A 26,372-nucleotide genomic window follows, 5' to 3' on the forward strand; every position below is an offset into this window, starting at 1 on the left:
TAAGTCTCCTGATGTATGTAACAATGGCATGAGAAATTTTGACAGAAAGAGGGAAAGATTGCAGATAAACGGGAAAAGAACAGTTTTCCTTTTATAGAAACCTGGAATATTAATTTTTTTACTTTCTCCTGCAGAAAAGAGCAAGATGATTAAGAGAAAAAAATGGAGGAATGCATCACAAATGTCTTTTTTCCATTTGGCACCCAGAATGCCCATATCATAAAATTTTTGTGTTACTTTTAAAAATTTACATTGAAAAAATAAGATACACTAGAAGGTTATAAATATTTCCCATTAATTATTTAATTGTTAATAGCATAAAGGTTAATTATGTGTGGTTTCTTAAAGTATTTAACCCTTTCTATCACAAGAACTATGTATTTAAATACAGAGAAAAAGACAATAGAGAGGAAAGGAATATTTCTTTTCTCTCTCTTTATATGCTTTCAGAGATAAGACATAAATTACAGTGAAGTTAACAAACACCAAGACCCTTTGGCATTTGACACAAGAGCCTTTTCTCTTTAATTTGGCATCCTAATAATGCTTAGAGTCCCTCAGTTCAAGCAAGTCAGTGGCAGATGCTTTATTGTGTCTCTTGTTTCTCCTCTGGGGCTGTACATTAGGTTAAAATATCACAAATAGCTGCTATTAAAGTGTGAGTCACAGTAGCTATAATTTTTCATGACAGCCAAAGAAAATGTGACATGTTTAGGAAACTCTGTCATTGATACTAACATTCAGATCTTCAGGCAAATGTTTAATGACATACTCAACATGCTGTGCAAACTCTGCTATCTACCAAACAAAAGGTTACTACTAGAGAGCTATAAATATTCGGAAATGTCACTAAACAATAGGAGCTCTTTTCTCCCTGATCACTGAAGGCAAGATAGAAATCGGACTGATACATGAACCAGAAAAAAAGATGGGCTTTTTACGTATGCAGTTAGTTTTTGTTTGGCTGCTGTAAATACTCTGTTTTAGTGTGTCTACTGCCTGTGCTTAGTGCAGAACCACGGCTTTCCTTATTTGATTTGATTTAAGCTTTTGTCTGGCAGTGAGCATTCAGGCTTACTACAGTTCAACTTCTTTTATTCTACTGTACAGGGAGGTAACGAACACACATATGCCTACACCCTCTGAAACTGCAGGCACAAAGCAAGAAATCCTTTCTATGAGCAGGGTAGTGCTACCTGTAAAATTCCTAGTGAAATTTCATTGGCTCATGACTCACATGGCTCATGACTCATTTACCTTCTTAAACTAGACACTATGTAGTTATTCAATCCTTATGATTACTGTTAGAAATGAGGATGTGTTAAGAGTATCCAAATGACAAATAGTGTATTGGGAAGACCAATGACTTACAGATTTTAACAGGAGTAATGCAAATCACTATGTTGTGGCCTAAAAGTCACAGGATCTATATAATACTGCAATGTAAGTTTATGGTCATTTAAAGTCATATCAGAGTATCAGCAGTGTGAAGGAGATTATTATTCTGTTTCATCCTCAAAAACCAGCAAGATTGAGAACAGTAGAAGCATAAAATAAACTTGGTCAGGGAGGGCTGGGCTATAATGCTGTAAAAAGCCATGGAAAATGCCCACTTGGCTTCCCTCTGTTTCATGTAGGGAGCAATTGATTTTGCCTTTACTGAGAGAGAGAGAATGAATGGTGGGGAAGCAGACATGGGCTTTTAAATTGTTCAAATGTATGATGGGTCTTAATCACGGTACTATGACAGGTTAAGAGTTTAAGCCTGCACAGATTGGAGATGATGAAGCTGCCTGGGGATGGTAACTCACTGCAGCACATTAGCACCTAAATCAGGGTTATGAGATTTGGACCAGGAGAAAACTGAACAAAAAAAAGCAAGAGCAGAATGTCCTGTAGATTAAAGCAAAGGAAACGGCTTCATACATTTCTGTTCTTAGAAGGAGAGGACTGCTGATTGATTTCTTCATCTCCAGAGAAAGCAACAGAGGTTTTAATTTAGAGGGGAATAGTAACACCTGTGCAGAATTCTCTCTTTTAGGCTCTTTCTACGGTTCCTGTGACAGGGAACATGGGAGCTGTAAGATCCATTGCAGTATTCTTATAAACCCAGGCTCGGGGAAAAGCAAGGGCCTTTGCAGCAATAATCAGGACTGGTATGAAATACATGGTATTTCCACCAGGTCAAAATGGGCTGCTACAGCAGATACTGCTTAGATAGTTGGCTGCTTTTCCGTGTTTCTGAAGAGCACAGCTCAGCTATTAATCCACCCAAAAAGAAGCAAGAGCTGAGACTTATGTGTGAGTTTGGGCTCTCAACTCAAAGCACAGTGTGGGGTGCTCCTCCTGTTAGGAGGAGCTTCTCTTTAGTGAAGCTTCTCTGCCCTACATGGCAGCCCTCCTGGAGTTTGTGCCCTTGGTGTCAGAGTTGCTTCAGTGAAAGGGGTAATGTTCACCAAAGGACAAATTTATAGCAGATGACAACCGTGATGTTTTTCAGCACAGTTTTAACAGCAGACTCTGTGGTGGCCCCTTACACATTGGAGATATCTATTTCTAGATGAGTGTTTTGGGAAACTAATCCCCCGTAAGCACTGTCGTTCACACAACAACATGCAAATTCCAGTGGAAGATGGGATTTAGGATTCACCTCTCTCTGCAGAACTTCCTAATCACACATTTTACAGCAAGTTTTCCTTAGCAGTGCAAAACTGGACAACTAGATGTATATTTTTTCACTTTGGCCATGGAGAGCACATCCAACATTCTTATCACAGATGGGGCATTTGATTTCAATCTGGACGGGTACTGGATGTAAAAGAAGCTGAGGAGAGAACAATTTCAGGTTGAGTACAACTGCATCAAGGAGATAACAAATGATTTTGCAGTAGTAGTTGTGCAGAAGACAGTGCAGAAGACAGTACTGCAGAAGATAGTGTAGAAAGGGCATAGGAGGAAAAAGAAGGTATTTCTTCTACTCTGTATTAGAAGCAGGAGAAGTAGAAAGAAAGATGAAGGCACAGACCATTTTCAAAGAAATGCAGAATGCAGGGCTAAGCATTTTTCCATATTCATATGGCAGGAAAGGCATAAATGAGTAATATGCTTAATTGTGGGAATTTCCTTTTTGGCAAAAGGAGAAGCTTGAGCATGTAGATCCGGGGCTGGGCAACCACCTTTACATGACAAGTGGGGTTGGGTCTTGGGATACATTTTCCTAGGTAAGTCTATATTATATGTATGTAAAAGTGGCATGAGCATGCAATCATGAGTGATGTGTCACAAACTGGATCAAGGAGGCTGAACTCACCCTTTATTAAGGTCTGAAAAGTTCAGAAATCTAATTGAAAAAATGGATAGTAGGTGCTATTCAGAGCAAAAGGCATGTCTTAAAGGCTGTAGCAGTTATTCAAAGCAGCCATCAGTATGTAATTTTTGATGATTTTGAGAAAATGCAAATTATCCAAAAGCCCTACCTAAAATATTTGCCAATCCCTTATGCCAGCACACTTGTACAGAGGTGCACTGCTGGTATTATCAATGCCTTTACAAGCGGCCAGAGAGAATCACTGGGACCCCAGGAGGTCCTGGAGGCCTAGCGTTGTGCTACAAACAAAATAGAACAGAGGAAGATTGGCAGACATTAGAGAATTACTGTCTAAGCTAACATCAATGAAAGCTTTGATGCAAGCCTCTTTCAGGGAATTACAATAAAAGGTAGAATGACTGAAGTTGAGGCAGGCTTAAACAGGCATTCAGATACAGTTAACGATAGAGATAAGAGACTTCAGGAGCTTGAAAGCAAGAACCTAAAAAATAGATAATTTGGAGAATTGAGAAAGAAGATATAACACCGGATTGAAAGAAATCCCAGACCAGACTGACATAAAGAAGGAGGAACTCTTCAAAAAAGTGTTAAATTCATGCTAAAGAAACTCTAAAGTAAGGGAGACAGAATTTCCTGGGTGTATATATAGGTGGAACACCTCATACACATTGCAACCAGCTATAGTCTAGCACCCTTGGCTTTTGCACTGTGCTGTATATCAGATTGTGCCAGTGAAAAGTAAATGAGCACTTAACAGGAATTATTAAACTTTGAACAAGGATATATCCCACTTAGATTCTATGATAAATGAGTGTGTAGTTCAGCACAATAAGAGAGGAAGCACTGATTAGAGATAGGATGCCTAGGAGTGAAGATAGAACCCTAGATAAGCCTAGCATTCCGCACATGGGGACGTATGTGACAAAAAATGGCAAGTGCAAAGAGCCAAAAGACTGAGCTTGAGACTTCATGATGAAGATAAAGGAGTTGAGTGTCATGCTGCTGTACTAGGGCATGAGTTCCCTACCTCTGTGTTACCTGGGAGCTGGTAGCCAGCTCTTCATGACAGATACCCACACATTTTTTTGATAGCACGCAAGTATGGCTCATTTCTTCCTGCAAAAGTATGACATCTGAGAGCAGCGAAAGAGGAAGTGTTCTTGTCCAACCCTGTTTTCCCACAAAATGAGGAGACCTGAAGTATTTCAACCCCAGTTTTCCCAACCCAGAAGCACTGTTGCTAGTACTGCTTTTCAATTTTCTATTAAAAAGTCATGGATCCAGGAACAGTGATTAAAATGCTGGCCTCTTCACTCCTGAAGTAGTGCAAGTAATTTTAGGATACATGTGCATTTCTTCTTTTTCCTTTTATCTAGTCCAATAAATCCTGAGATTTGGAGATCTGGATCCCTTTAGACAGAAAGAAAAGGTGGGTAGGTTTCCCTGTTCCTGAGAGAATGTGCCAGCCACACAGGTCAATACACACTAAGATCTCCTATTGCATTTCTGACAGAAAAGAAGATTTAGAACATTTTTGTTTTGTGAAACATGTAAGCCTGTTGATATATTTTAGGCATGGTCTGAGAATATCTAGCAGGCCATGCCTCTAAGGGTCTGGGCAGTGAGACACCTGGCTATATGCCAGCTAGGCAGTCCTGTAAAGAAGAAAGAAACTGAACACCGATGTAAATAATTAGAAAAAGATATTAGCTAACCCACGGTATACTTACACAGAGACTATTAGAACTGTAGCTTTGCATTGCTTTGAGAAAGTTCTTCCAGATTTAGGAATATTTTAGGATTTTAGGAGCTTCAATTCCTTCCTTGATCCTAACGGTTCCATTATCACCCTTTGTCTTCAACAAAACTAGGGAAATTCCCATTTCCTATACTTATAAGGGTATTTTGATGTGTGTTAAATAGGGTATACTTCAGAGGCATAATCACAAAGTGTGTTCAATTTGCAAGTGGTTATTCCCATTTAGGCAAGCTGATGGATAAAGAAGTTTTAAAAGCTCAGACTGCACACTAAGGTTAACAACCGACATTGCAGTAATTCAGATCCTGGATGAAAAAAAGCTAGGAAAGTTTAACAAAAATAACTGTGAAGGAATACGTGAAGAAATGGTAGAAGACTAAAAAGAGCAGGAGGAAAAGCCTTACTGAGACATTAAACAGAGCAGGGGTTTAACTTGCAGCCCTGCTAAGTTTGTAATCTGAGAAAATGTCAAAATTTCAAAATCAATAGAAGCCCATCTTTAACTGGCTTGAAACCTAGCAAAGACAAATTTGATTTTGCCAGTCATAGCCCTGTCTACTTGTTCTGTATTGATGCTGAGATATTCACCAATGTGCTGGCTAAAAGTTTGGACTCTCCGCTGCCCAATTAGTTTAGTGGAAAGCAGAGAAATTCTTTTCAAGGGCATTAATTAGCAGATCATATATGAAGAAGTATAATTGTATGAAAGGTATGCTATTGTCCTGTGATGTAAAGGAAGTCTTAAAAGGACCTGAATTAAGTGATTTAGATGGGAGTCCTGGACTGCATGGATAAACGGAAAGCATCACAAGTATTGGATCAATAGGTATGGTTCCATTATAAAACTGCTCTGACTGGAGTCAAAGCTAACCACAGTTCTTTGTATCTTCAGCATATACTTCCTTTCTGTGATAATCTTGCCACTTTTGCAAAGTTAGCACAAAAATTCCCTCTTGCAGGTATAATATATAGCATATTTGTAGAATGAAGTCACAGAGAATATAAATGACGTTTTAATGATGATTGCTGATCCACTTCTTTGCAGGCCATTGTAATGAAAGAAATTAGGAAAGAATTTGTGAAGTTTACAGAAGATCCAGAGCTTAGTCAATTAAGCCAAACTTCTAGCATTAGTATTTCAAACAAGTCAGACTACTCACAAATCATTACATGACAAATGTGAACTCGGTGAGAAAAATCTTAATCAGCTCCTGAGATGTTTCTAGCAGCTACCTCCTGGGAAAAAGACATGATGCAAATTACATTTCTATAGCAGAAAAAAGTGGAAAAGATTTAATACAAAGGAACAAGCCAATAATACTGTGAACTGCTAGAATGAAAAAAATGAATCTTCTCACCATGGGTATTATTTCAGACATTTCTGCTGTCTCTCCTTATTCACTTGAAGAGGAGTTGTAGTCCTCCATTTTAGCTATCATTTAAGCAGAGAAGTATGTTATCTTCAATTCAAGTATTTAATGTAGAGCAGAACTGAGAAGAGGAAAAAAGGTATTTAGAGTTTCAATCCTTGTCAACTGTGAGTGAAGCCAGATCACAGTGTCTTACTTTGGAAAAGACCCCAGCACCTGGATATGCAGCCAGGCAATTTATACATCTGTTCATGTATCAGTCTGAAACACAACAATCCTTTTTTCTGTTTATGTCATAGGTGCCAGTAAAGAGTAATTATGTATGTAGCTGAGCTCTCAACATCTCCACAGTGAGTCCTGTAGGGCAGGCCAAAAACTAGAATGGAAATGTTTGGAGTATTTTGCATGTAATAAATAAAATCAAAACCAGAACAAAGCAACAAAAAGCCAAATACTTAAGATTCTTAGTGGAAGCAAAAATCTTTGGCGTTTTTATTTTGGAAACAGGAATGTTTTCCAAGCAGGGACATTGCAGTACCTCCAAAATGCAACATGCTCTTCTGCAGTCTGCCAGGCCCACGAACACAGAGCTAAGCTGTCCATACAGCCAGCTTGCTGTCAGGAGGGGGGGTAATGAGTGTGAGAGATGGAAATGTTAAGGGCTAATGACTCAAACAATCGACCACTTGCAAAAGCAGCGGGTGCTTTGCTGATGATGTGCAAGGTAACAGCCTAGGTGCAGAGGGTGTGCATACCCACCACCAGGGGCTACGAGCTGAGTTTTGAGATAAAGGAGAAGGCTTATAAGAAGCAAACCCTTTGGAGGTGGGATAATGATGCTTTTTATCATGCCAATTTCCACTCTTATATAACTGGCTTAGGCATAAAAACTCTCCACCCTAGAGGAGGTATTGGAACATTCACATTCACACATAGGCCTGAAGGTATTCATCCCTTCTGATGAGGCATAACTGGCTCAACAATGCTGATGTGAGAGGCAGCTGTCATATCTTAGAAGGTGTCATAAACCTTCAAAGACCCCAAAGTACCCCCAGATTAATTTCTGAGGCCTTCCACCAGAGGACTGCATGTGGTCTTCAGTGTTACATCAGTGGAAGACTCCCCCTCCAGGGGAGGTACCTGGGTGAGTCCACCTGAGCATATATTAACTCACTGAACTTCATGTTTCACAGGCTTCCCTGCCACCAACAGATTAAGACTGTGACCATCACTTCGACCAACAGACACTGAAATTGCAGCAATCAAGTCTCACCGCTGGATCCACGGGTGGTGATATATTTCTACTCTTATTCTTTCTTTCTCTTTCTTTCTTTTCCTTATACATTTTGTCAAGTGTATTTTTATGCCTTCATATTGCTATATTTCTACAGATAATTATCAAAATAGCTACATGTCTCCTTTCCATTGGAATCAAATTGTTCTGAAGAAAAACCTGTTATGTGTATATATATATTATGTGTATAAACATTTGTTGTTTAGTGTTGTTTCACTTTAATCTGCCCCAAGGGATCTATTATGAACAAGAATCTCAGTTACCCCACCTTCACAGGTGGGTCATAACAGCAAGGAGCCAGTATCTGTGAAATGGGGTGACAGCCAGACAGGAGTAGCCTATCATGACATATCAGCCATGATGTTTCCCAGGGATTCTTGATACCCACCAGACTTCTTGCTGGAGAACACAGTGTCCTGGGAATATGGGAGTCCACCATCTTCCCTGGAAAGCTCTAAAGATCTGGAGGTTCTGCAATCCATTTTCAGACCAGCCTGTCAAAACACTTGTTTAGAGGCAGTAGGTGGAAATGCCTGTGGACTCCTATAGTGAGTCTTTTCATCTGAGAAACTGCTGGACTGATATACCAGTTTGGGTGAAATTCAGTAGCCTTGATATCCTCCTAAGACAGGGAAAAAAATCAACCTGAAATGTTTAATCTGCTTTAATTGCAAAGAGATCTAGAAAACCATGCCATCTTCATGTTTGGAAGTTGTGAAATGCTCTTCTCACCTAAGGAGGATACATATAGGTCACATTGTTTGAGGGATGCCTGAAAGACAGAAGTAGTGATGGATCTGTACAACTTTCATTCCCAAGGTAGAACTTCGTCATTGCTCTGGATCTTCCTAGTAGTACAAAAAAATCAATGAAATCTATCTCGCACATCCCAGTCCCACCCAGAGCCCTTGACGTGAATGGCAAACAGAAGTGATGGGGAACAGCTCACCCTGCAGACAGCAGTGAATAGCAGAGATGATAACAAAGCTGCAGCTCTCATGTCAAAATCTTTTACCATCTGTACAAGAAAACCCGCATTTCACATAATAAATCAATAGTTTAAGGTCTGTACTGCTGGCAATCTGCTCTTCTGAATCACATTCCAGTGACTTAGTTTGTTTTCATTCAAAAAATAAATAAATGCTCTTTCTCTCTTCCAGTTAAAATTGGATTCAAACATTGCTAGCAAATACCCTGAACAGGCTCTGTAGAGATACAGGTCAGGATTACAGTCAAAGTCTCAGAGATAGATGCACAAAGGGATGCCCTGAAGGCTTTTCAATTTCAGTCTTCAAAAACCTCAGGTGATCTGCCATGTCATGGAAGTGTTCCTCAATGAGGTAGCAACTGTCTTGAGGGTACTCCACAGCAAGGGACCCATCTCGTTTCCCTTTGCACATCTGGATCGGCAAATTAAGCACCTGTGGAGGACGGAATGTCTTCCATCTGCAGTCTGACCCAGTGAGCTCATGAGCTCACCAATCAATAGAACCCACGAAAACAAGCAGAAAAGCAAGCAGTATTATGTTGGATTAAGAGCTCTCCCTGTTCCTATTTTCAACCACAGTTCTCACATGGATCCAGAAACATTTCAGGGGGCGAGTTACATGGCCCTCTGTGTTGTACATATACCTGTCTTTTTCCCTTGCCTTAATAAATTGAGTATTTATCGTGGGAAGAGGAGGGCTTAAGCACTAGAGGCATCTCACTTCATCTAGCAGCAAGGATGATGGATTGCCAGTTTCAGCTACAAAATTGTTCGATACGGATTGAAAACAGAGAACCTCACAGTTTTGTGATGGCAGTCAGCCCCCGAGTGCTGCTACAACATACAGGACACAGTAATTCCTCCTCTCTCCTGTCCTGAGGCTGCCACTGGCCTGATGACATGAGCAGTGACTTTGGAAGAGCTGTTGAGGTGGGAACCACAACTGGCTGGCCCTTGGAGTCAGGAGACCTCTTGGCCCATCTTTGTCCTTGTGCCACTATAAGGAGAAAGGTCAGTTTTAAGACACATCCTCTCTTCAGTTTTTCCTCTTCACTACTTGAGACACACCCTTCCATCCCAAAATTTAGGCTCTGCAACATTTAAGGTCTTTATGTGGATCTGGCCATAAAACTGTTGCTTTCTGAATAGTGTTTCTGCCAAATCTTTAGTGCAGGTACGAACAGATCAGCGCTGTGCAGACAGGCTGAAATTGCACTTCTCTTGAGCCATTTAAGATGTTAACCAGATAGACTATTTACAGGCTTGTCTTTTAAGCAGAGGCATTCACACTGCCTTCTGTATCCTGAGTCTCAAATAATTTCCTAAGGCTTCCTTCATGCCCCAAATTCCCAATTATCTTCTAGCTAGCATAACTGCAGTCATTGGCCCTGGTAATTTTTTTGCCCTCATTTCTTCATTTCCCTTACATTTCAGAAGCAGTGCAGAAATGCAGGTGCAGGATAAAACAAGCTTAATTTACTGTGACAAATAATGCAAGGAATTTCTTTCATGGATTGTTCATTTTATCCTGAATGCAATAATAATCTCATTTTTTAAAATTTACCTGAAGCTGCAGTATTTGCAGTTTGCTGTGTTAGAAGGTCAGAGAATCTTACTGCATAATTTAGGCCCTGTTTGTCACAGAATGGATAGGTTCTTATCCATTGGAATTATGGGGAAACAGATAACTAGCAAGATCTATGGTAACTTCAAGGTGGTTACTGAATGGGAGCTGGCTTGTAGCAGACATTAAAGAGAGGGGCAGTGAAAACTTAATTAGCATTCAAAAATACTTTAAACAAGGGATGTCACAGACAGTCTGGGCAAGAAGAGGGATACTTATTCTTCCATCTAACTGTATAGCTACATAAAATACGCATATAAATGATAATAGGCTATATTCCACACAAAAGAAGACAGCCATTGAATAAAGAGGACACTTAATTGTACATGCATCTTTCAGCTTTGACAAATACCTCTTGAACTAATCTGCATCCCACAAGCCAGGTTTGGGGACTGAAATTATGATGACTTAATGGATCAGTTTTATTCACTGCTGTCTATTTCCAGAAGCCAGCAGACAATTAAATTTTATCCATATGTGGATGTAGGAGAAGGCTCATGGTTAAAGTGATAATTAATGCAACATGGCAATTAATGCAATACCTAAAGAGGACAAAGGTGAATGGTACCAGTAGAGATTAAGGGACTTTTGAGGTTACAATGTGAAGAGAGAGCAGAAAAAATCCTGCAAGAATAAGCATTAGAGACCTTGATCACTCCTTTCTTTGCTCATGGCTACCACAAAGTACCATCTTTTGTTTGCTTTGATATAGTATCATCTGAGATGCATTTAGCTGGGTTAACAATTACAGACTATTGCTCTGCTTCAGACAATAATTATCTGACATTTTGCTGCAGGTAGAAAAGTGATGAAAGGTTTGAAAAACAGTTTGACCATATGATTGATCTAAAGAGATTTACAGAAATATTTTCATCAGTATGGTAGTTCAAAGTATACAGTGCTATTACAAGTTAGATGAAGCATGTGACTGGGAAAAACCACCTAGGATTCACCAAGGGCAAATCGTACTTGACAAACCTGATTGCCAAAGTAACCTGCTTGGTGGACATTGTCTACCTGGATTTCTCCAAAGCTTTTGATACCGTTTTCCACAGCCTCCTCCTGGAGAAACTGATATGTGGGGCTCTAGACAAGTGGTCTGTGCAGTGGGTGGGCAACTGGCACCTGCCACAAGTAGGTTCCCTCGGGAATGGATATTGGGCCTCATGCTGTTTTATACTTTCATAAGTGATCTGGATGATGGGATCAAGTGTACCCTGACAAAGTTTGCCAATTATACCAAACTGAGTGGGGAAGTGGACACTTAGGAAGGTAGAGTCACCTTGCAGGAAGAGTTGGATGGGCTGGAAGACTGGGCTAACAAGAACCTTATGAAGTTCAATGAGGACGAGTGTAAGGTCTTGCATCTGGGAAAACATAATCCAGGACTGCAGCACAGTCTGGGATCTTCTCAGCTGAGGAGCAGCCCAGAGGAAAGGGACCTGGGGATCCTGGTGGACAACAAGCTCAGTATGAGTGAACAGTGTGCTGCTGTGGCAGAGAAAGCCAACAGGATGCTGGGTTGCATCAACAAGGGCATCACCAGTCTTTATGACACCATGAAGAAGTCATTATCCTACTCTGCTCAGCACTTGTCAAGCCACACCTGGAATATTGTGTTCAGTTTTGGCCTCTGCTATACAAGAAAGATGTGGACAGGTTGGAAACAGTCCAGAGAAGAGCCACAAAGATGATTCAAGCACTGGGAAGCTTGGCGTGAGAAAAGGCACAAGTTACTTCTGGGAAGATTCCAACTGGTCAAAAGAGAAAAATTTTTCACAATGCGAGCAATTAGCCATTGGAATAATCTCCCCAGGGAAGTGGTATTCAGCTGGACAGGCTGCTAGGCCATCTTGTCTAGACTACACTTCTGCTGAGAAAGGTTGGACCAGATGATCCTTGAGGTCCTTTCCAACCTGGTATTCTATGATTTTATGAAAAACTGTGCCTGCTCTCTGCTTGCCATAATCAAGGTCTAGGATTCACAAAGAGCTGCTAAAACAGCAAAGGCTTAATTTTCTTGCTTTTATAGGAAAAGTTCCAAATGAAACTCTTTCTAGCAGCAGGCAGAACTTAAAAATGCAGGATCATACTAAATCCAAAACAATAGCCAGAAGAATATCAGTGTGGCATATTTTATTTAAGCAATGAGGCTACAGGGAAGAAAGAATGGCTGTGTTCCCATACCACTGACAATACTGTCACATGCTGATCTTAACTTACATGTTATGATTTGTTTACTCATCATTATCCAAATTCTGATTTAGATGACAGTAATGTAATTTTGGACTTCAAGCTCATCATGTTGCCCTGCTTCAGGCCAAAGACAAAGAAGAACATTTGGTTCCAAACTGCTAATAGCTTTTGCTATTTTTACTCAAAGGTCTGGTATAAAACAAATAAATATCCCAGAATGGCATTTATTTCCTGCTTATATGCACTTTATGAAGTTTAAAAGGAAACTTCATATTATCTTGACATTAGAAAATCTTCTAAAGTTCTCTTGTGAAGCTACACCAAGTGACTTCAGCTAAAGGTGGACCAGCCCATAGATAATTGAGTTCATAGGTCTTGCAATAGATAAGACTTCTTAATTTTTAAATGCTTTCAGGCTAATTGCATTATTTAATCATTAGGAGTGCCTTGTATTTACAGAGATCACCATTCTGTATGCACAAAAGCTCATGGGGAGTAATGAAGCTCTCTCTCCCCCTCCCCATGCACCCACACCCCTCAGAGGCAGCTCTGCAGTCCACTGCCCTCTCAGGAGCAAGGTTGCATAGAGAAAGAGGGCAGAGGAGAGGGCACCACATTACTGCTACAGCGGCATTGCCCTTTCCTCCATCTACACCACAGGTTTGCCACCTCCGCCCAAGAACAGTGTAATAATCTGAATCTTACTCCTGTGGGGGAATAATTTTTTTTGCATAAAGACTAGATGGCACAGCCAGGAGAGATTTAAACTGAAGCAGAATCATAGGGAAGGCTGGTACATGGCAGAGACCCCTACTGTGGGGACGTGCAAGGGCTCCCTTCTACCAGTGGTACAAGACCACTAAAGTCACTAAAAAAACCAAAATCTAAAATATTCTAATTCAGAAGCCACTGCAAAGTGAATTAATTTTCAGCTTTATTATGGAAGGTGAAGGTGAATTAATCACTGGACTGGAAGAACATGCTGAAGGAGTTAAAAGACAACCAAGTAGGAAAAAAGAAATTAAAACTCAATTTAGATTTCTTCAAGAAGGTTATATGGCAAGAAGGCTGTGAGTCCACAGTCAAAAGACAAGAAACTTTGTCCTAGGATGCTTTCATTGCAGATGTGAAGTGTAAGAAGCTATCATAAATGGAGGAAATCCAACAGAATGTAATAAACGAGAAAAGAAAGAAACAGATAACATAATTTGTGAAGTGAACACAATTGATAAGAGAGGCTAATAACATGTCTCTGGGCAATATAAAATAAGAAGCTTTCTAAAAATATGGTAGGAACAAATGAAATCCCAGCAATAATACAAATCCATTACTAGAAATCATAATGCCATCAACAATGAGACAGGAAATGCAGGAGCGTACATTAAATAAATCCCTGTTCTGTTTTCTAAATGAAACTAGAGGAAGTGATGTTTTCACATGAAGATGATGAAGCACACTGTTAAGAGCTGAGAAAGATATTAAAAAAAAGCCCAAACCTTGTATGGGGGATAATTCGTTTCAAATCAGCAGGCCTGAGTAACTTACACCTAAAAATTCCAGCAAGCTGATCTTAAAAGAGTTGTGAGTTTATCCAGATGTCTCTAGCACAAGTATTCTCTAGGCAATCAGTTCTAGACAAAATCGTACTAAACCAAGATGAGGTTCAGTTAATTATGACAACAAATATGATTCTGTAATAATCTTAATTACATGTATGGGAATAATCAATTTAGCTGATACATGTGTTTGGGTGAAGCAGGCTTTTGTGAGTCATTTCTCTTACTACTGCCTGGTACAATTAATGCTACCACACAAAATCAGTGACGTATGCATTAAATGGATTAAAGTCAAGATAATAGACAGATCTGTGAAAAGTGACACCAATAATATTGAAAGTTGGCACCATCTGTGAATATAGGTGGTTTACAGGTGGTTGTGTCATTCATTGGCATAGATGAAAACAAAAATACAACCACTGATAAAATGTTGACTAACATAAAGATTGGGTTGACCCCTCTGCCCAAAGAAATTGAGGTGTAATACAGAAAATATGAAGTTATGAACAAAATATGAAAAGCAGATTTAAAGTCAGTTAGAGGTACCTCAATAACTGTAAGTAAATTGTTTAATTTATAGTCTCCTTGGTTTTCTCATGTGTCTATCCAAAGCAGTAGTCAGAATATGTCATCCTCCATACTCTTTCCTGAAAGCATTGAACAAATCATAAAAATGCTTACTGTGGGCCCTCCACTCCCGTTCCCAGGTTAGACACAACAAAAAATGAAAAGGCAGCGACCTTTTCTTTTTGAAGGACTTCTGATGTGGGAGGGTACAGTGCTGCTCTTTAAACCATGACCAGGATTCATCCCAGCAATCAAGATGAGAGATGCATCTGTGCTGTCTTCCAGCTAGGAAGACTGACTGCTATCATTTCTCATTTAGTTTCTTACCCACTACCTAAATGCTTACCAAGAAGCCAGTGTGGGTTATGCAAAAGGTATGTTCAAACTCTATTGATTAAACTGTCCCATCATTTGGTGAAGACTGCAAAAATCCCAGGGTCAGAAAGTCAGGATAGCTGCACTGTGGGGAGGTCCTTTACTTACTTGAGTGGTGGGAAGTATAAGCTATGACCAGCCACAAGTTAAAATGAACGGGTAGTACAGATGAAGGATTGCAGCCCAGGACTAACTGGCACATAACATCTTGAGACATCTTGGGGTTTTTATCTTTCTCCCTTGCTCTCACATTTTGAAGGAAGGAGTTTAATCCCATCTCCCACAGCCCGTGTTGGGCTGACTGGCAGGTTCCCACAGGAAAACAAAGATACCATCAGCTGCTGCATTCTCATTCCAGCTGTTCTGGAAAAGAAAGACCAGGCTTCTGTACATGACACTGACCTGCAGAAGATTATGCTGGGTGGTGTAATGAGACGTGATTTTCTTCACCCATATGTGGTGTTTGAAGCCCAAAGAAAGACAAAATATATGAGGCAGACTATTGTACCTGAACTAATTTCAAAATATGTTGTGCTACCAAACTGCTCGCTACCAGCCATGGCCTCTCCACACATGCTCTGCTGACCTGTCACAGGCAAGACATAGTAAAAAGCAATTGATGGTTGTATTTTTTCTTCCAGTAAGATCTTTGACTAAATTGTATGAAACATGCGTCTATAAAATTCAGATGAGACATATAATGAATACAATGCTCTGGCACGTCTCTAATATTAAAAGTATGTTGAACAAAGATATCAGAAACTCAGAAAAGTATAGGTTGTAGCATAGTGTTTCAGCAATCTTAACTTCTAATAACCAAATACAGTCTACATAATAACTTAAATCATCTTTCACGAATTCTCCCTTGCCACTAAAATGTAGAACTCATCAGCTGAAATTTGGAAAGTGGGCAGCACGAAGAAGCATTTTGCATGCAGCTACATGCAGTAGAAGTTTGTGCAACTTTAGCTGTCACAAACAAGATCTAATTAAAAAGAAAATCAAGAAATAAGTAACTCCTTGCCTAAATATCTTCAGATTAACACATGCTATTGAATCAACAGGTCTCACTAACAAATTTTAGTAAAATAACTGTAGAATGATTCATGCCAGTGAGACAGACGAGTGAGTATCAATATCAAAATTTTGAAGAGGAAAACGCAATCACAGGAAGCCTAAGGATCCAATCTAGAAGAGTCTGAGTTTTCTCTAAGTTTGCAGTCATTACAGAGAACGAAAGATACCAATTCCTTTGCTAAAATGAATAGTCAGAAAATGTAGCAGATGCCAAAGTACCAATGGGTTCTAAAAGCAATTGAAAACACTAATGTAAGAAAGACTGTTGATTAACCACAGAGCTGTTATTCAGGAAATTCAAGAACATGAGGAAGTATCACTGGACTCTTCCCTTACTATTATATTCCTGCTTATCCAGATACTAGGGAATGCTAACACTTAGTCTGATCTAATAAAAGCAATCTTAAATTCTTTTTACGTTTCATACCTCTGCAGAGAATCTATGTAATATTTCAATGAATTTTACTTCTGAAAAAAGAAGAATAAAAAAGCAGATCAAGTGTCACATGAGATACCACAAACTGTTTTATGCTTTGCAAAGGGACAGGGCTTTCTCTATAACTAATTGCACACCAAGCATGCAGTAAAGTAAGCTTCTTGGGGAGTAAATGATCCAAGAACAGTTTAACTATATCAGGATTACATACTCCAGGGATTTAGCTGAAGTAGAAGGATTTGCATGGTGTGAAACTCCTGAGAAATCTCTCCACAAAAACGTGTTTTTCTTTCTTTCACATCGTGTGTGGTCCAGCAGCTGCTACTAAGTGTTTGTATTTTTTTCAACAATTCAAATTATTGAAAGATACTTATTAGTCCAAAAGCCAGCTACATTCTTAATAAGCTCTGCATATTTTTTTAAAGTGTAGTCTCAGAGGAAACACTTATTCAGAAGGGTTAGGCAGTGCTCCTATTCTGTTGTTGAAAACCTGGGTCCTTGTAGCACAGACATGATTTCTGTTTTTGAAAACTGATGCAAGTACACATATTTGTTGAGAATATTGATAGGATTGATACGATAACATGATGGGAACCTTGGCCATGCACCTTCAATTGCATTTTGTTACCTATTCTAGAATCTATAGGCATGGCAAAGTTGGTCAACAGTGCTTATGTATTGGCAGTTCTTGGATGGGTCTGGATAACCAGTATAATGTGGGCATCATTCACCCCCATTTGCTTTAGGTCATGCATTATTCTCCAGTTCACAGCTTCATAAAGCTGTGGAATAGCCTTTCTTTAGGACAACTTTTAAAAAAAGGACATAGCAAAAAGGATTAGATGTAGCCATAAATATGATAAATTGCTTGCTAGAAACTACATTAAATAGCAGCAATATCAGCTGAGATGAGTTCTGCAACAATCCTATTGCAAGCCTGTGTGGATGAATGATTCACTATGTGCTTGCTTTTCATGGATATCATTTAATGGAACATCCTATGTCACTAGTCATTTGCACTCCAAATACAGAAGACTTGTGTGTTGCTGTTTATCATTTCATCATACTTTCCTCATTCTCCTATTAAATGATTTTGGTAGTTTGGTCTAGGCCTTCTTTGGTGACCAGTTTGTAACCAAGGAAGTGTCCAGATTTACCCAGTATTCCCTACGATTTTTACGTAAGCCAGGCAATAAGAAGAAAGGGGGAAAGGCCTTCGCTCTCTTTCCTTCCGGCGGCTTGGAGGTGCAGGTTCCCTGCTGTTGAGTCTGTCGTGTTGGGGAGCGAGGCCTGGTTAGGCCTTGTCGACCTTGGGAGACGGAGGTTGCCGGTGATCGTTCCAGAGCGACTCTCGGTTGTCACAAGGAGAGTAGTGAGATATTTCTTTGCTAACTCTTTTAGTTGCTAGATATTGGGCTACTAATCAGGATATATATATATTTTATTTTGGTTTTGTTCCTTTTCCCTTCCCCCTTCCCTTTCCCTTGTGAAATTGTATATATATTTCAATTGTATATAACTGTAACATAAGTGTAAATATATTCATATGTATATTGCTTTAGCAGTCTCTCTTGTTTTTGTTTTTCTTGGTTGTTTTTTCTCCCTCTTCTCCCTGAGGTTTGGGCGGGGGGACACTTCTTGTGGTAAGGTTTGGAGACTTGGCAGGGAACCAGCTTCAAACCATATCAATGATGGGAAAAGAAATCAGATAAAGTACAAGTTGTGCCTCCCACTCCTTTCTGTAGCACTTTATCCATACTCTTTAGACTGCCTCTATTGCGCGTTGGTTATTTTTTCTTTGGTAGTTTTTGTTGGGCTTGTTTGTTTGTTGTCTAGTCTTTGACCAGGTTTTTCTCACTGTGCTTCTCTGCACTGTAATCCTCCCAAGGGCAATTCTTGATACTCAGCTTAGTGCTGACTCCTGCATCAAGACCTTGAGTGCTCGAACATAAATTACGCCTGCATTTTGTGCAGTGGCTCTGTTTTCACAGTAGTCCAGGGACCCTCACTGAAAACCAGCCTAGCAGGTAGATTCATGGATGAAATGCTCCCTGTCTGCTCAGAGTTACACTATATGGAGTTAGTCCTTGTCAGAACTCGGCCCACTACTGCATACAAACTACATACAAAACTTAAAAAAGTAAGGGTTCCATCAGGAATGACTCCTGCTGTATATTTCCAAAGGATGTGTCTTCTAAATACAAACTTTGAATGTTGGTATACTATAGATAAAGAAACTCAGGTATTTTTTTAAAGAACATTTGTTTCACCGTAAGTATTGCAGAGATGAAAGAATGAAATAGGGGACCAAGCTGCAATGATGAAACTAAACAAAGACTACCAATTCAAGGTGCCTGTGGAAAAAAAGTCATAACAGGAAAGAAATAGCACTTCCTTTGACAGTGACAGCAAAGATTTGAAAATAGGAACAGAAAGTATACTGTCAAGATGACTTTATTATAGCCTGTTTGGGGATCTTTATCTCTTAAGTTGCTTGCAGCAGTGCATCTCATTTAGCTCCTCAGCCTCGCTGATGCACAGTGCTTGACCCTGTGTCTTGGAAATGTACTTGCTATCAGTCAAGCTTGTTTGTATTACTGTAGACTACTTTTATTTATCATAGTAATATACTTCATTTATATCCTTCAGTTGAGCTTTGCTCTCAGACTGACCCAGATGTTTGTATACTGCACATGGAACTATTGTTTCTTTTATGGCTTACACTGACTGAAGAGCAGACCTGAAAAGACACTTGGGGCCAGGCTGCTTAGAAAAACCCCCCCAAACAGAACAGATGTATCAAGTTGCAGTTAAATCCAGCCACATTATTTACAACATCTCAGACAATACTTTTACACCTCAAGGCATTTATAGCAATTACTCAATACAGAGTATGTATTATTTTAACCCCTGGTTATAGCAGATTAGACAGTTTGCCTTGTGGCATGGTAATCATCACTAAAGCTATCCCAAGTCTTGCCTCAGTGTTTAGAGGCTAAATGAGAAAACTTCAGCCAGTAATCCCAATTTGTAAAACCAGCAGGTTTTATTTGGCTCTGATTACTCACCTTGCATACCTTCACTGATTTATAAATAAACAAACCAGATATGCTTTAGTGTTCATGGCACAAAGCTATGTGAGAGCAAGCCATGCAGGTATTGGCTGACCCTTCTTGCTCAGTGGATGATTCAGTCCCTTATGTGAGAGCACTGGGCTGGAAAGATGTGTCAGATTAAGAAGAGTAAGAAATGCTCCATGCTCTCTTTTTGTAAAGGTTTCATAGCATTCAGTCTATGAGAAGCCTGCCCCCTGCTTCTTCCAGACTCTGGATATAACAGGGCTATTGCTAGAAACCAAATTACTGAGATGTAAGGAGTTACCAGCTGGCAGATAAACTGTGCTACCTAATTGCGTGAATGCTCCTTGTCTGTTAAAAGTGAGGAGTAAAATGTGTGAGCTGAAATTATTGAGGTGGTTTGTATAGGAAATAAATATTTTATTTTACTGAGCCTCATCTCAATGCTACTTATACAAATTGCAACTCTGACCTTTGCAATGATTTAAGTTAATGCTTTTATGTTCCACCTACGGATTAGGTGACATATACACATACAGCCAGCCACTGCAGCTCAATGACAAATGTGAACCTTTGGAAACTAATTATGGAGACTCAATTGCTTGTGATTATCTTCCCATATCTCATATTTTGTTCAGCTTGTGTCAAAAACCATAAGAAAGAGGTATGCTTTGAAATTAGGAGAACTGAAGCCGTTTGTAAGTTTGAATAGGATTTCCATGTCCATAACCTGAATTGTTTATGGATTCAGGGACATAGGAAATATAACTGTGACTGGGGAACACAAACAGGATATAATTTATTAAGCTCATTCTACTCAGTGTATTGGTTGCAATGTCGAACATCGGCTTTTTTTTTTCTTTTCCTATTTTTGAATCCTTTATCTTGACTTTAGTAGGAGGTTTGCTGCTATAGACTGGAAGATGGCTATTAGCAGATCTAAAGTGATTTTTCTATTTTATTTCCACTCCTGTATGTTTATCACTCTTATTTATTGGTTTGCAAAGTCCTTGAAGAAACCAGTGCTGTGCTCTTGGAAATATCTTAGTCAAAACAGTCTTGAGACTTTTCTACCTCTGCTCAGTTGGTTGATGTGATATATGACTAAAACTCCTGCAAGGGCTTTAGACTTCACAGATGGACAGCATCTCTAAAAGAAGTGAAAAGAGAAACAAAAAGTAGAGACATTCAATTGCTACAGCACTTTTCTTAAGTGAAATCCTAGGGGCCAGATTGTATGTCACTCCACATTGTGTTCACTTAAGTTACACCACTGGAAATTGTAAAGCAGATGTAATTTGCTTCCAGCTCTCAGTACAGCAGCACTTTATATTACCAGCCACTGCTGTTAGGGGCCATTGAAGAATCGTGCAAGAGAGTTTTTTTCCCCTCTCTTAAGGGTATGAAATTGTCTCCTGAAAGAAATGGTACAAGTGTCATTGCATGGACTTTCTCTCATTAATTGAGCACTGGGACAGGCTTGAAAATGTATAGCAGCCTGGCGACCTGGAGGTCTCTTCCAGCTCTAATTTCTGTGATCAAGAAGAAGAAGGATAGAGACAATATTGAATTATGTTCAAGGCACAAGGATTTCTGGAGCTGATTGTCTCTCCCAGGAAAATGTCAGTCTAAAAGATTTTCCAGCACGTCTCACTAGCAGGTTTGACATGTGAAATTCAGATGTTTCTCTGAGCTCTAGCTGATGTCGTTGATAATATTTATTATCACAAATGTCAGGATACTGTCTCAGTTGCTTCATTATTGAACTTTTTTACATGACCTTCCACAAGATTGGTCTGCAGTGGTTTGTGAAAATTCATAAGGTCTAGAATGAGCTTCCTGTGGTGACAGGACAGCAAATGATTAGAAATAGTCTATTTCCACAAGTCATATGGTCAGCAACACCAGGACCCTTAATACAACTCTTCTGGAGTTCCTTTTGCCCTGTTTTCTCTCTTTAATCTTTGACCTAAGCAGTTCAGGCTGAATGCCTTTCTGATAGGTTTTGGGGAGTTATATTTAAGTGCTTGCAACGTAGGGAACTCAGGTATAAAAGGTTGTAAACCTACCTCTGGACACATTTAGACAGAGCTTTCAAAACAAATAAGACCTCTTTCATTGCTCACTTGACTCCAGACAATGTTAGGGATATACTGGTTGATTCTGCTTTGCAAAGATTTAGATACCACTTGAACGCTTCTTTGAAAATTCTGAGCTAACAGAGAAGGGAGAAGGAAAATACTTCTTTGATAACCGTCTTAAAATACTATTTATCAGTATGGTAAAGAATTTAGGAGTCTACTTCCTCTCATCTTTTCTTTGAGATGGCCATGTGCACTTCTTCAAAGCTGGTGTTGAAACCACCACTTTAGTAGCATTTTAACTTAGTTTTGCTTCACTAGGATGACAAACACATGTGCATTTTAGAAAAACATCCTTAGCAATTGGGAATTTTTTTCATCTAGATTTGCTTTCCTCATGTCCCAGCAATAGTACAGCCTGCTCTCCTGCTGCTAATGCTGACTAGACGTAATAGATGTTTTCACCTGTCTTTTATGGGGTTTTCTCAGATCCAACAAATATCTTAGAATCAGGAAATGCACAAAGAGATATCTATTATTTTATGATACTTCCTTAATTCTAACCATTATCAAGGCTCCAGCAATTGTGCCTATATTTTTTTGGCAAGCTAATACAATCAACCCTGCTACTTCAGCTCATTGGTTATCAGTATGGGAATATCATGTTCCGACGAAATTGTTAACCGTTAATAGGGCACAGTGCTGAAATATTAACACATTTTGTCTCTCCAGGGCATTATAATCAACAGATTGAGTAGGACTTAAAATGTATGTGTGGAGAGTGTACAGTACATAGCACACCAAACTATGGCTTAAAACACACTCTGAAGAGATCCATTCTTTTCATATGCAATACGTAACTGGAATGAGAATTACAGACAGAATGTTTACCCATCTCTCACATGAAGATGTAAAAAAAGATGTCTACTACTGCACCATCAATTGTTTTATTCTGCTACTCTGGAAGAGATGTAAGTTATAAAGGAAATACCATAATGAACTTTCCATGTAGATGAGCTAAATTGAAAAGGAACTTCCACTAGAGCGTATTATGCAGATCGTCTAATTTGTGTTTCTCATATGCTTCTGCACAAACACCAATCTTCTTGCTCTTAACTATCTTGCCACTTGCTACTTTAATCAGTAAAATAAATTCTAGTGTAATGCATGAACCTTTAGTGAGCTTCCACATTTCACCAATCATTATAGTAGCAGGTAGAAGAAAGGCCCTCTTTCGTTAAGAAAACCAAAATACACCACAGCACCCTTCCAGATGTCAAAAGGTGCTAGTTATATCTCCAATATTGCCTATCTGCCATTAACTTTCTCTCTGGAAGGCCCATCCTAAGGTATAAGCCAGAATCAGAATACCTGATATGTTAGCTGCATAGTTTTGCTGATAGCATTTGTTTCATTTTAGAAGAGAGCTTCAGCCATCTCTGTGTACCTCTAGGCTGATTTCTGTCTGATTCTTTACAAAAAGTGGATGAGGTGAACATCCTAGGGATGATAAACCAAAGATAAGATTTTATCTTTCTTGCCAGCTTCCATTTCTGCAAGTTACTGAGGCAGCCAGATAATCCTGCAAAAAATGAGGTAAATCATAAGGAACATCACAGTTTGAATGGGTTTTGTCTTTCATTTACCTGACAGTGCCTTAGATGTGTTCAAATGCCATTATTTCTGTAATCTCCATGACACACAGTTCTGATAATTAAAAGAGATTTCTTGCCCTTAACCTCTTGTTTTCACAGTGAGTGTGTTAACATGAAGCATTGCCCAATTGCTAAGTCTAGGTATTGATTATTTCAAGCTGTACATGGACTAATATAGTTTTCCTTGTGGACAGACTAATGTATTTGTCCACAACAAAGGATCAACAGATGTACATCTTTTCTTCAGAGCTCAGAGATTAATTTTTAGGAGGAAACTAGACAAAATGACTTGCGCTGCTGTTAAGCAGTTTCTTTCTTTGTTTTCTTTCTTCTCCCACTGAGGGGACCAGTTATAACATAATACTTCTATTTTTGCCACAAGAAAGGTAGGGATCCTACGCTTCAGCAGAGGAGGAAACACAAGCTTTGTAGAACAAAGAAAGCTTGTGCACTTTTTATTAAAAACTGCATTTTACAACTGAAACATAACCTGCAGATAAAACAGCTGATATGGCTATTTTGCTGGTTGTTAAAGGGTTTATACTACATTAAATTGACTCCCATGGGTTTAATTTTTCAGTGCTCTTACAACCACCAACCTTTCTTATTGAGAAGGTCAATAGGCACAATGTGAAGTCTTGTAAATCATTGCCTCACTATTTTTGTAATATATAATGTGACCCTTTTCACACACCTTAAAATTATAAACCAGAGCACATACTGTATATCAAACAAATAAATCAGCTGCTATAAATACAGTCTTTCTTTTGGTTCTGGACAGATTAATTCTACTGCATTTCATATGTTTTAAATTGTTTTTGGCTTCACAGGCAAGATCTGTTTTTGTATTCAGAAAGCAGAGACCCTGGATTTAATCTATTTTAAAAGCTTAATAGAAATAAAGTGACCCTGAAAGCATATTTTAAAATTATTCCACTAAAAGCCTTAACAACTATAAACATTAAATAAATAAAAAAAATAATTAATTAAATCTGTAAGCTGATAGAAACTTTTGAAGTGAAATTTTGAAAAGGAGAAAGAACAAGTGAGAATTAAGCTTAACAGTGACCTGATAACCTATTTAGTGCTCCAGGGTTGCTTTTTTCCACAGGTGTATTCACTAGCCATGTTTCACAGGCAAACTGAAATTCTTGATGTGACATGTGGGAAAACTGGCACTGAAGGATATGTTTTATAATGGAAAACTGCAGTGTTATGAGGAAAAAGTTATTTTAACCAGGAGACTGTTTACTCAGCTACACAGAAAAGTAGGATATTTTTACTTCATATTCTTGTGTGGTTTTACCTCATATTCTTCAAGCCTATTTCCACTTGCATATCAGGTCCGTGCTTAAAATCTTCTGCATCAGTCAATAGTGAGAAATTGATGGTCTTAATCCTCACAGTTTCTGCCTCTGCTGTTGGAGGAAAAAGGACAGATCAGAGGCATTTGAACAGGAACATATGTAAGAAAGGCAAATTAATAGAATTAAGGTAACATAGCCTTTAAAAAAAAAAAAAGAGCTGCAAAAGCTCTGAGACCTGTGAGACTTTGTGTTTCCACAGTGTCAACTCTACCCTGCAGAAGACTTTTCTCAAAATATCCCTCAGTCACAGTGAAGCGGCTTTGGCGTTGGACACTGTCAGTATGGGTGGAGGAAAGGAGGCGATGTATTTGTTGCACATGTGCCTTTCACAATGCTAGCAAATTCCATGTTGTGGACCTGAACCAATGATGAGATGTCCCTTGAATTTCAGCTGTGTGAGTGTTGTACAAAGGCTTCATAACTGTGTTCCTATGATGACCTGATTATGCTGCTACTGATTTTGCTGCAGAAGTTAAATATGAGTATTTGTCTGTTTCCTATTTACATTTTTATCTATTTTATTATGTCTTCATCACCTTATTGTCCTAATGATTCTTTTGTTCTTCCTTCCTCTATTTCATCTATCCCAGATTTTTACAGTATTCATTGTTAAACATTCGTGGTTCATGCTTACTGCAGTTTTCAAGGACTTGGAGAGACACTCTGACTGAAAGTCCAGCAAGAATGTAGTGCAGAACAAACATGAGGTTGTTAGACCAGCAATGAATGGTCTTACAGGGTCCAAGACAGCTGGGAAGTGCTGCTTATTGGTAAGATAGTCTTTTACCTAGCTCCATAAAAGAAATTAAATTCAGAGTACAATGCTTCTTGCATTGACTTGTATCCTTGTACAGGGCCAGGCAAAATTTGACATGACATAAAATACTTCCCCATGAGAAGAATTTGATATATCTATAGATCATGTCTAGGCTGACAGCCAAGGTGTGATCTGTACAATTCCCTGATATAGACTTGCATTATTTTTTTAGAGAACACCTTTTTTTGTATGTGGTAAGTTATAGCTGACACTGTTCTACAAAAAATTGTGTTCAAGTTATGTTGTAACTGTAATTAGGGAAAAGGTACTGCTTCTTTGTGGTTCATTTGATGTAAGGGCCAAAAAAGTTTGAATTTAGTGATCTCTTGATCAAATCAGGTCTGCTTGCAGTTGATATTCTAACCATTTTAATTCATGAAAATAATCTGTATGCTTACATTTACTTTATTTCAGGCAGAAAAATCCCTTTGATTTGAACATCTAAGAGTTTTCCTTTTCCTCCACCTCTCCAGGGAGCTTCCCCAAAAGAGTTGTCAGATGTGCCCTTCAATTCCCAGCCTTTTCTCTACAGTTCTTCCAAATATGTAAAGTAGACCTGGATCTCAATCTGATTCATATCTGGTATTTTATCTCAGAACATGTTTAGAGGCGGAAGCTGAGATACAAAATGCTGGGAGTCCATGAGTTACAGCATTTAGTATAAATATGGAAAATATTTTCTCCCCCTTTTTTTTTTTACATTCTAAAATATGCATTTTGCACAGAAAAAAAAAAAGAGAAATAAAACTTACTTTACAGAATGCATACAGCTGAAAAATAAGGCATAACCCCAACTATTCTTGGT

General features: G+C 38.9%; 1 long non-coding RNA gene across 6 annotated transcripts in view; it reads right to left on the reverse strand.

Annotated features, from left to right (window-relative positions):
* Positions 1–26,372, reverse strand: part of LOC108508957 — a 66,022-nt gene that overhangs the window by 20,787 nt on the left and 18,863 nt on the right. Inside the window, exons 3-5 of one of the 6 annotated variants that reach the window (XR_001878549.1) lie at positions 24,690–24,801; positions 6,446–6,578; positions 5,535–6,323 (exon numbers count right to left, since the gene is read on the reverse strand). This is a non-coding gene — a long non-coding RNA (uncharacterized LOC108508957). Of the gene's footprint in view, positions 1–5,534; positions 6,324–6,445; positions 6,579–8,253; positions 8,374–8,998; positions 9,737–20,579; positions 20,798–22,645; positions 23,311–24,689; positions 24,802–26,372 lie in introns of those variants that run through there. The other 5 variants (XR_001878548.1, XR_001878552.1, XR_001878550.1 and 2 more) reach the window with 5 other exon arrangements.

The sequence above is a fragment of the Lepidothrix coronata genome, unplaced genomic scaffold (genome assembly GCF_001604755.1).
Source record: "Lepidothrix coronata isolate B3197 unplaced genomic scaffold, Lepidothrix_coronata-1.0 Scaffold325, whole genome shotgun sequence".
NCBI classification, from domain to species: Eukaryota; Metazoa; Chordata; class Aves; order Passeriformes; family Pipridae; genus Lepidothrix; species Lepidothrix coronata.